This window comes from Oncorhynchus kisutch, linkage group LG6 (assembly GCF_002021735.2).
Source record: "Oncorhynchus kisutch isolate 150728-3 linkage group LG6, Okis_V2, whole genome shotgun sequence".
NCBI lineage: Eukaryota > Metazoa > Chordata > Actinopteri > Salmoniformes > Salmonidae > Oncorhynchus > Oncorhynchus kisutch.
Genome location: NC_034179.2, coordinates 25,615,016 through 25,623,638, shown reverse-complemented (window position 1 = coordinate 25,623,638; position 8,623 = coordinate 25,615,016). Strand labels below are relative to the sequence as shown.

The 8,623-nt window shown below is 44.0% G+C and overlaps 1 pseudogene; it reads right to left on the bottom strand.

Annotated features, from left to right (window-relative positions):
* Positions 1-2,235: 2,235 nt before the first annotated feature.
* LOC116374292 (uncharacterized) lies at positions 2,236-3,503 on the bottom strand (annotated as a pseudogene).
* Positions 3,504-8,623: the final 5,120 nt, after the last annotated feature.

The window sequence follows — 8,623 nt, the reverse complement described above, 5'->3', positions numbered from 1 at the left end:
ACTTGTTCCAATTGTAGACTAAATACACTTGTTTACTGGTAGAAACACCCAGGTACCAATTGTACAGCTACAAGACTGGCCTCATTGGGTGGATAATGAGTTAGTTACAGACCTGCTCCAGCAGCAGAATAGTTCTCTTTTTTTTGTTGCCAGGTGATACATGGTGAAGGAGCCTTGGATCCCTGCTCCTATAATGATACAGTTGTAATTCGCTGAGCTGACATTGTCTCTGATCTGGTAGTGGTGGTACAACACACTGCTCTGTAATGAGTGTACATCTCTACTCACCTACTGTGCTGTACCTCTCCACCTCTATGATCCTCTGGGCAAAGTTCTCAAATTATTTACAAATGAGCCTATCAGACTGACCATTTGCACCACAGCACTCTTTGAATAATTGGAGGGTCATTTACGCAATGGGGATGATATAGACGTATTGTGTATGGAAGATATAATATAGGAATTTGACTGGATTCATCTGATCCTGTCTCACAATCTCAGCAGCAAAGAAACTGTCAGAACATAAATAATAGTTGGAGAATATGATATGACACCGTGAACATTGATCTTATCTTTGTGAAGAACTGATTCGAACTACATCTGTTATGTGGCAGCTCCTTTTAAGAGGCCGTCTCTCTCTGACATAGCTGATTTATCAAAAGACGATAATGATAACTGTGATTCTCAATTGTCTTTTATCTTCAAAACAGTGAGATGTTATTTCACACCCAGTGCTTGAGCATCACAATGATTTATATTCAAAAGGGCACTGATATTATTTTCCAAATAGGCCTAGATACACAGCTTTATTGACGAGATACACTATGAAGTTGCAATCACCCTTCTCACAGCATTAAAGCTACAACACACAGTCAGCATGTTTACCATCATCATAACATTGAGATTTACACCATACATATTTACAGTCAGAACATAAAGAAACAAAATCAAACTGGTGATACAGCAGTGTCAGCATGCAGATTCACTTTGATTTATTCATGAGATATTACTAGACATTTTGGTTGTTGTTGTTTAGTGCTGTTGTTGTTCCCCTGTGCAAATTGCAAGGTTTTCACACATTGGCTCCATCAATCATACGCACGTGCACGCACGCACGCACGCACAAACACACACACCACACTGATGTGACACTCAGGCATTCCAATTAGTTCCACATCTACGTATTCATCATAGAGGGGAATAACTTGTAGAGTATTGGCTGGCTGGCTTTACTCTCACAACAAACGACCCAGTTGCAAAATCTCAAGTGTTTTTCCCACTGTTTGCTTGATCGCAGTTTCATTGTAATGTGGGCAGTGCTGTGGTGCAAATGGTCAGTCTGATAGGCTCATTTGTAAATAATTTAAAGATACCTTAATAGAAAATGACTCAAGTAAAAATGAAAGTCACCCAGTAAATACTGCCTGAGTAAAAGTCTGAAAGTATTTGATTTTACATATACTTAGGTATAAAAAGTCAATGTAATTGCTAAAATATACTTAAGTATCAAAAGTAAAAGTACAAATCCTTTCACCAGATGGCACAATTTTATTGTTAAATTTTTATTTACAGAGGGCCAGGGGCATACTCCAACACTAAGACATAATATACAAACAACTATTCAAAATGTAATGAGTACTTTTGGGTGTCAGGAAAAATGTATGGAGTAAAAAGTAAATTATTTTCTTTAGTAAAGAGAACACTGATTATTTTTGGAGTGGTTATGGAACGGAGTGGGAAGGCTTCTGGGAACCGGGCGGCATAGTCACAGATCACCAATTTAAACTTGTAACCTGAGCTACTCTTCTCCAAGGGTCCAACAATGTCCATTGCAATTCTCTTAAATGGGGTAGAGATAACTGGCAGTGAACATAGAGGAGCCTGGTCAGACCTACGGACAGCACTGGGTTTCTGGCACGTGGGGCATGATTTGCAGTAGGTTTGTACATCAGTATACATGGAGGGCCAAAAGAAACGGCAGCCTAAGATAAGACCTATGTTGCCCTAGATGACCTGCCCATGGAACTGTATGTGCAAGGTTGAGAACAAGTGGTCTACAGGTAGACAGCATCGCCAACTTCCTGCTATCTGCCTCTGACCCAAGGTAGAGTATGTGGTTGTCTACCGTTTAAATCCCCCCACATGAAGATTGACTGTCCCCAGCTAAGGCCTTGTCAAACAAACATTTGAAGGTTGCGTCAGACTTCTGCAGTGTAGCAAAATTTTGCGGAACATCCCATTACACCTCTAACCCAGACACATCAGCAACAGGTACAGGGGTTCCCACATACTTCTCAAGACACCGCTGGCAGAGTGACTTTCTGGGCCCTTTGGTTCCACCCCTCTCACCGACTATCACACAAGTCAGGCAGAGGTTGTAAACCAGCTTTGGCCTGGGCACGAGTGACAACTGAACATGACACCTGAACATCAGACTGGCCAACTGACTGCTCACATAGCTGACCCCCCACACTTCCCAACAGATCAGAGAGTACAGGCACATCCCTCTGCAAAATCATCTCAAAAGGTAGCTTCTCCATTACCCCAACTTTGAGAAGGTATTTCTGACCCTGAATCTCAACTGTGAGCTCAGCTGTGGGCTGTTGTGACTGGTCACCATGGACACATTGGATCAGTGTTTGGTGACCGTAATCAATGTCATTAACAGGTACATTACATTTTCTGATCAATGACAGGGAACTGCCGGTGTCAATCATTGAAGTAAGACTTTTACCATTCACTGTTACATGTAACAAGCCTGACCCTTCCCGAGTCTGTCTATTCTGAACACCATCCCCCTCTCTGGGTACATAACAGTAACCTGAGAGCTTGGGTTTACGTAGCGGACACATTGAAGCTTTGTACCCCTGCTGCCGGCAGTAAAAACAGGTCAGACCCCTCCCATCAGAGCGAACTGCTTGATCCCGTACCTCCCACCTCCCAGACACATAACCTCCAGAGTTACCTCCACCATCTCTGGCGTCTCTGATGTCCCTTGTGTCTCTGAGACTCCTTGGAGCGGGTGCTGCAGGTCGTGGTGGTCCCCCTTTACGTGCCTTAAGGTACTGCAGTGCAAGCTTGGCTGCCATAAGCCCGTCCTTGGGCTCGTGCTCTCGGACCCAGGTTCGAATGTCGTGTGGTAGAACTTGTAGAAGTTGCTCGAGGATGATGACCTCACCGATTTCGTCCTGTGTCTTCTCCTCCGGTCGAACCCATCATCGGCAGAGACCCTTAAGGCGGTGGTACGTTTCTGTCAGTGACTCACCCGATGGTGTCGATGCAGCTCTGAAGCGTTGACGGTAGATCTCTGGGGAGATGTCGAACTTCACCAGCAGCGCCTCCTTCAAGCCCTTGTAGACGTTGGACAGCCCCTCATCCATTGCTGTGTAAGCCTCTAAGGCCTTGCCCGTGAGCAATGGGACAAGCCTGCAGGCCCACACTACCTCCGGCCACTGCCACGTCTTGACCATGTGCTCCAACCTCAGTAGGTAGTTTTCAATGTCCCCCCCCCAGCTGGTATGAGGGCATCTTTGGCTCCTTTCTCAGGAATGCTGGAAGATGGATGTTAACACTGCTGGACTGGTCTCCTGGTGCTGGGGTTGGCCTCCTTACTGCTTGGGGAGCCTGCCGTGGAGTTGAAGTCCCTGCTGCGTCGAGCCTTTGTCGTCCTGGTGTTGGCAGACCCAATCTTGGGCTCTCACTGACGAGTTCCGCTTGGTGAGGAGCTGTGAGGATAGATTGGCGTAGACCCCGTAACTCCTGCTTGAGGTCTTCGTCCCTCCTCTCAAGGCAGGTGAACAGTTGCTGGAAAAGTGCTACCATTGTTGGGTGTGGTTCTGGTCCCCCAACTGCTCCTTCAGTCAGCTGGTCTTTTCTGGCTGTATCTGCTGGTACAACCGGTAGCTCAAACAGTTCTGGTTGTGTTTGGCCCCTTGGTCGGGCTCCTAGTTTCTCATACTTGACCTCTTCTTCACCAGACGATTCCATGGTATTCCACCCCGGTTCAACTTCAGATACCTTTTCTGACAGTTGATGCTGCTGCTGAGAACGCAATCCTGTACGCATTCCTTTACCTCTCTTGTTGGAACTCACTGATTTGCGGTGCGCCATCCCACTACTGCCACCATATGTCACATAGAGTAGGCCAGAAGGCTATACTGGAAAACATAACCTCTATCAAAATAAAAAGATGGCAAAATTTCTTCTGTGCAAGGGTGTTTATTTACATAGTGATTCCGGGAACAAAAACAACAGTACTGCCATCAAACATATACCTTATGGGACAGCTAAAAACAATGCTGCCCCATTCACAGCTCAATCCAAAATGGCCTCCATGAACTGAAAGAGAGGCTCCTTTTGTAGGGCTAGCCCCTCCCATCAGAACAATTAACACCAATTAATTAAGCAATTCCCTAGTCAAACCTACATTTTCCATTAACTAAACATACTAAAGGATATACATTGCAACACTATTTTTTAAACAATATCACTACATAACAGTTACAAAATTGCATCACTACTGACAGTGTCTTTTAATATGCCCATTTACATTAATGAGCCATTTGGGACAGGCACTACAAAGTCAGCCCAATTCCCTTTGCTCAGGTCCTTATCCAGCATACCCGGAAGCTACAGAGATGGAGAGAGAGAGAGAGGAACAGAACAAACAAACAAACAAACAACGCGCTCATCCACAACATAGATAAGTAATACATATTACTTATATTACAAATGAACACTGACAAGTGTGAAATGTATGCACTAAGACCCATATTGTTAACTTATCTTATAACGGACAGGGAGGAGTAATGAATGTGTGCGTGCGTTAAATAACCAAATGCTGCCCGCGGCCAGTGACGGACTTCTACGTCACACAAAAATATAAATAGTAAAGTACACCTTATTTACATAAGTACTCAGACCCTTTGCTATGAGACTCGAAATTGAACTCAGGTTCATCCTGTTTCCATTGATCATCCTTGACATGTTTCTACAACTTGATTAGAGTCCACCTGTGGTAAATTCAATTGATTGGTCATGATTTGGAAAGGCACACACTTCTCTATATAAGGTCCCAAAGTTGACAGTGCATGTCAGAGCAAAAACCAAGCCATGAGATCGAAGGAATTGTCCGTAGAGCTCCGAGACAGGATTGTGTCGAGGCACAGATCTGGGCGGAGGTACCAAAAATGTCTGCAGCATAGAAGGTCCCCAAGAACACCGTGGCCTCCATTATTCTTAAATGGAAGAAGTTTGGAACCCCCAAAACTCTTCCGAGAGCTGGCCCGCGGGCCAAACTGCGCAATCAGGGGAGAAGAGCCTTGGTCAGGGAGGTGAACAAGAACCCGAGGGTCACTCTGACAGAGCTCCAGAGTTCCTCTGTGGAGATGGGAGAACATTACAGAAAGACAATAATCTCTGCAGCACTCCACCAATCAGGTCTTTATGGTAGAGTGGCCAGACGGAAGCCTCTCCTCAGTAAAAGGCACATGACAGTCCACTTGGAGTTTTCCAAAAGGCACCTAAAGGACTCTCAGACCATGAGAAACAAGATTCTCTGGTCTGATGAAAGATTGAACTCTTTGACCTGAATGCCAAGCTTCGCATCTGGACGAAACCTGGCACCATCCCTACGATGAGGCATGGTGGTGGCAGAATAATGCTTTAGGGATGTTTGTCAGTGGCAGGGACTGGGAGACTAGTCAGGAACGAGGGAAAGATTAATCAGAGCAAAGTACTGAGAGATCCTTGAAAGCCTGCTCCAGAGTGCTCAGGACCTTAGACTGGGGTGAAGGTTCACCTCCAACAGGACCACAACCCTAAGCACACAGCCAAGACAATGCAGGAGTGGCTTCGGGACAAGTCTCTGAATGTTCTTGAGTGGCCCAGCCAAATTCCGGACCTGAACCCGATCTAACATCTCTGGAGAGACCTGAAAATAGTTGTGCAGCGACGCTCCCCATCTAACCTGACAGAGCTTGAGAGGGTCAGCAGAGAATAAACTTGTAGGTTCATAGCGTTATACCCAAGAAGACTCGAGGTTGTAATTGCTGCCAAATGTGCTTCAGCAAAGTCCTGAGTAAAGGGTCGGGAATACTTATGTAAATGTGATATTTGCATTTTTTTTTTTATACATTTAAAAAAATGTTAAAAAAAATGTTTTTGCTTTGTCATTATTGGGTGTTGTGTGTAGATTGATGAGGGGGGAAAAAAAACAATTTAATACATTTAGAATAAGGCTGTAACGTAACAAAATGTGGAAAATGTCAAGGGGTCTGAATACTTTCCGAACACACCACTACAAATCACTTAAGTATTACTTTACACCACTGAATGTGGGAGTGATTGGGTGATCACAACCTGTGTTTCCAAAAAGCTCTTTTGATATCTAATTTGGTTAGAGGTAGAGGAAAACAGGCAAAAACAAAGGGCCACAGCTTTTTGATTATCACATGGAATGAGGGAATTCATGCCAGCTCAGCTTTTCATTTTTTATTAATTCGTAAACATAAAAAAAATTATCACCTTTGACATTATGGGGTTTTGCGTGTAGGCCAGGGACACACAATCTAAATTGAATCAATTTAAAATTAAATCTGTAACACAACAACATGTGGAAAAAGTCAAGAGGTGTGAATACTTTCTGAAGGCACTGTATTTGCACACACGCGTGTGCCTACTCACACACTTGAAGGGTGTGCTTAAGGAGCGGAGTTCCCCTGCAGCTACTCCAAAATCACCATCTGCCAGCTGAATGTTGACTCCCTGAGTGCGTTCTATGCAGACTGGTAGTATGCCCGCTCACTCTCCCACTCTACGGTTTTACCTCACCTTCTGAGATGATGCAGTTTAAAGGGTAGCTCTGTGAAATATACTGACTGAGTCAGGATTTCCTCAGAGAACTGCTCAACACTGTATGCATTTGAGAGGCTGTGTAATTTAAATATTTGTCTTCAAGCTATTTCCATGTGTGCTGCTATTTATACAATACATAATCCATTCAAGTGAATGGTTTGCAATATATGACTGCATGTTTCCCAGATTCTTTATTTAGAATCTGGTGCTTCTACACCAGCATTGCTTGCTGTTTGGGGTTTTAGGCTGGGTTTCTGTACAGCACTTTGATATATCAGCTGATGTAAGAAGGGCTTTATAAATACATTTGATTTTGTTTTGATTTTGATTTAGTGGTATAGCTACACCAGATGAGTTTTGTCCCTGCACATACTGTATGTCCCTTGGAACTCCTATACTGTCCAATTGCCTGCAAGCAAACAACACCCATCCTTCAGTCAGTCATTTGATTGGCTGTTGGGCCTCATATAGGCGGTTCTAAATCAAATTTACCCAGCTCATCTGTAGGCTTTGGAGAAAAACAAATCACTGTTCTAACGTGTAAATGCCAACCTCATAGTGGTCAGTTGGAATAATGAAATAATAATCACAATAATAATACATTTCATTTGTATAGCGCTTTTCATTACAGAGTTACCTCAAAGCAATAAAAACCGTAAGATAGCAACTAGTGGGCTTGGTGCTAAATACATTTTAGATTGGGACTAGGACTATGAAAAAGACCGTCTGTAGAAGTGGGTTTCTAGGCCTGTTTTGTGATGGTGATGGTGCAGCTCTCAGATGGTCAGGGAGAGCATTCCAATGGGGGACTGACCCCAGAAGGGTCGGTCCCCCATTGTTCAGAGACGTGTCTTGAGGACTTGAAGCAGCAGGGAGTAGCTAGAGCGGAGAGTGTGAGGTGGCTCGCTGATTGAGATGAGGTCGCTGATGTGGGTGGGGCTCAATCCATTCAAGGTTTTAATTAAACACAAGCATAAAGGTTTTTAAGTCGATCCTGTAGATGACTGGTAGCCATTGGAGTTGGGACAGGATCGGGGTGATGTGTTCTGACTTCTTGGTCCTGGTCAGGACCCTGGCAGCACTGTTCTGGATTAGTTGGAGCCTTTGTAGTGATTTGGCTGGGAGGCCCCCAAACAGCGCATTGCCGTAGTCGATCCAAGAGAAAATGAAGGCGTGGATGAGTTTTTCTGCATCTGGCTGGGAGAGTGATGGTATGATCTGGGAAATAGATAGAGGATTTGATTAAAAAAAATCTTAACAGGGGCGTATACATACCAGGGGAAATGTAATGTTAATCCATGTCCCCATGTGTTATTAAACACAACACAGAGAGCTCCAGCTCAACCAACCAAAAGTGACTTAATTACCTGACATTTACAAGTCACGCTATTTATTTGTGTTCATGTTTAAATATGCCCTGCCTGTTGAATATTCATGTACCTCCCTTGCTTGCACACAGGTTAATATTTGTCTGATGAATAACTAAAGGCTGATGAATAATGGATGGACCTGTCTGTTTTTTGCCAGCATTGGGTCTGCCTGGCTGTGTGTGTCTGGCTGTGTCTGGTGTCTAAGGTGTCCATGCTGTCAGCTTGTGGAAGGTGACTCCAGAGATCACAATTCACTATCTACTCTGGCTTTTTGCACTATTACAGTCAGTATTGAGAGCGTTTACGCAGTCATGGTTTGGCATATTGAGACAGGGACATACTGTACCACAGGAAGTTTTAAAATGCCTGTTTTAAATGTCATTATCAATTAAGCTAAA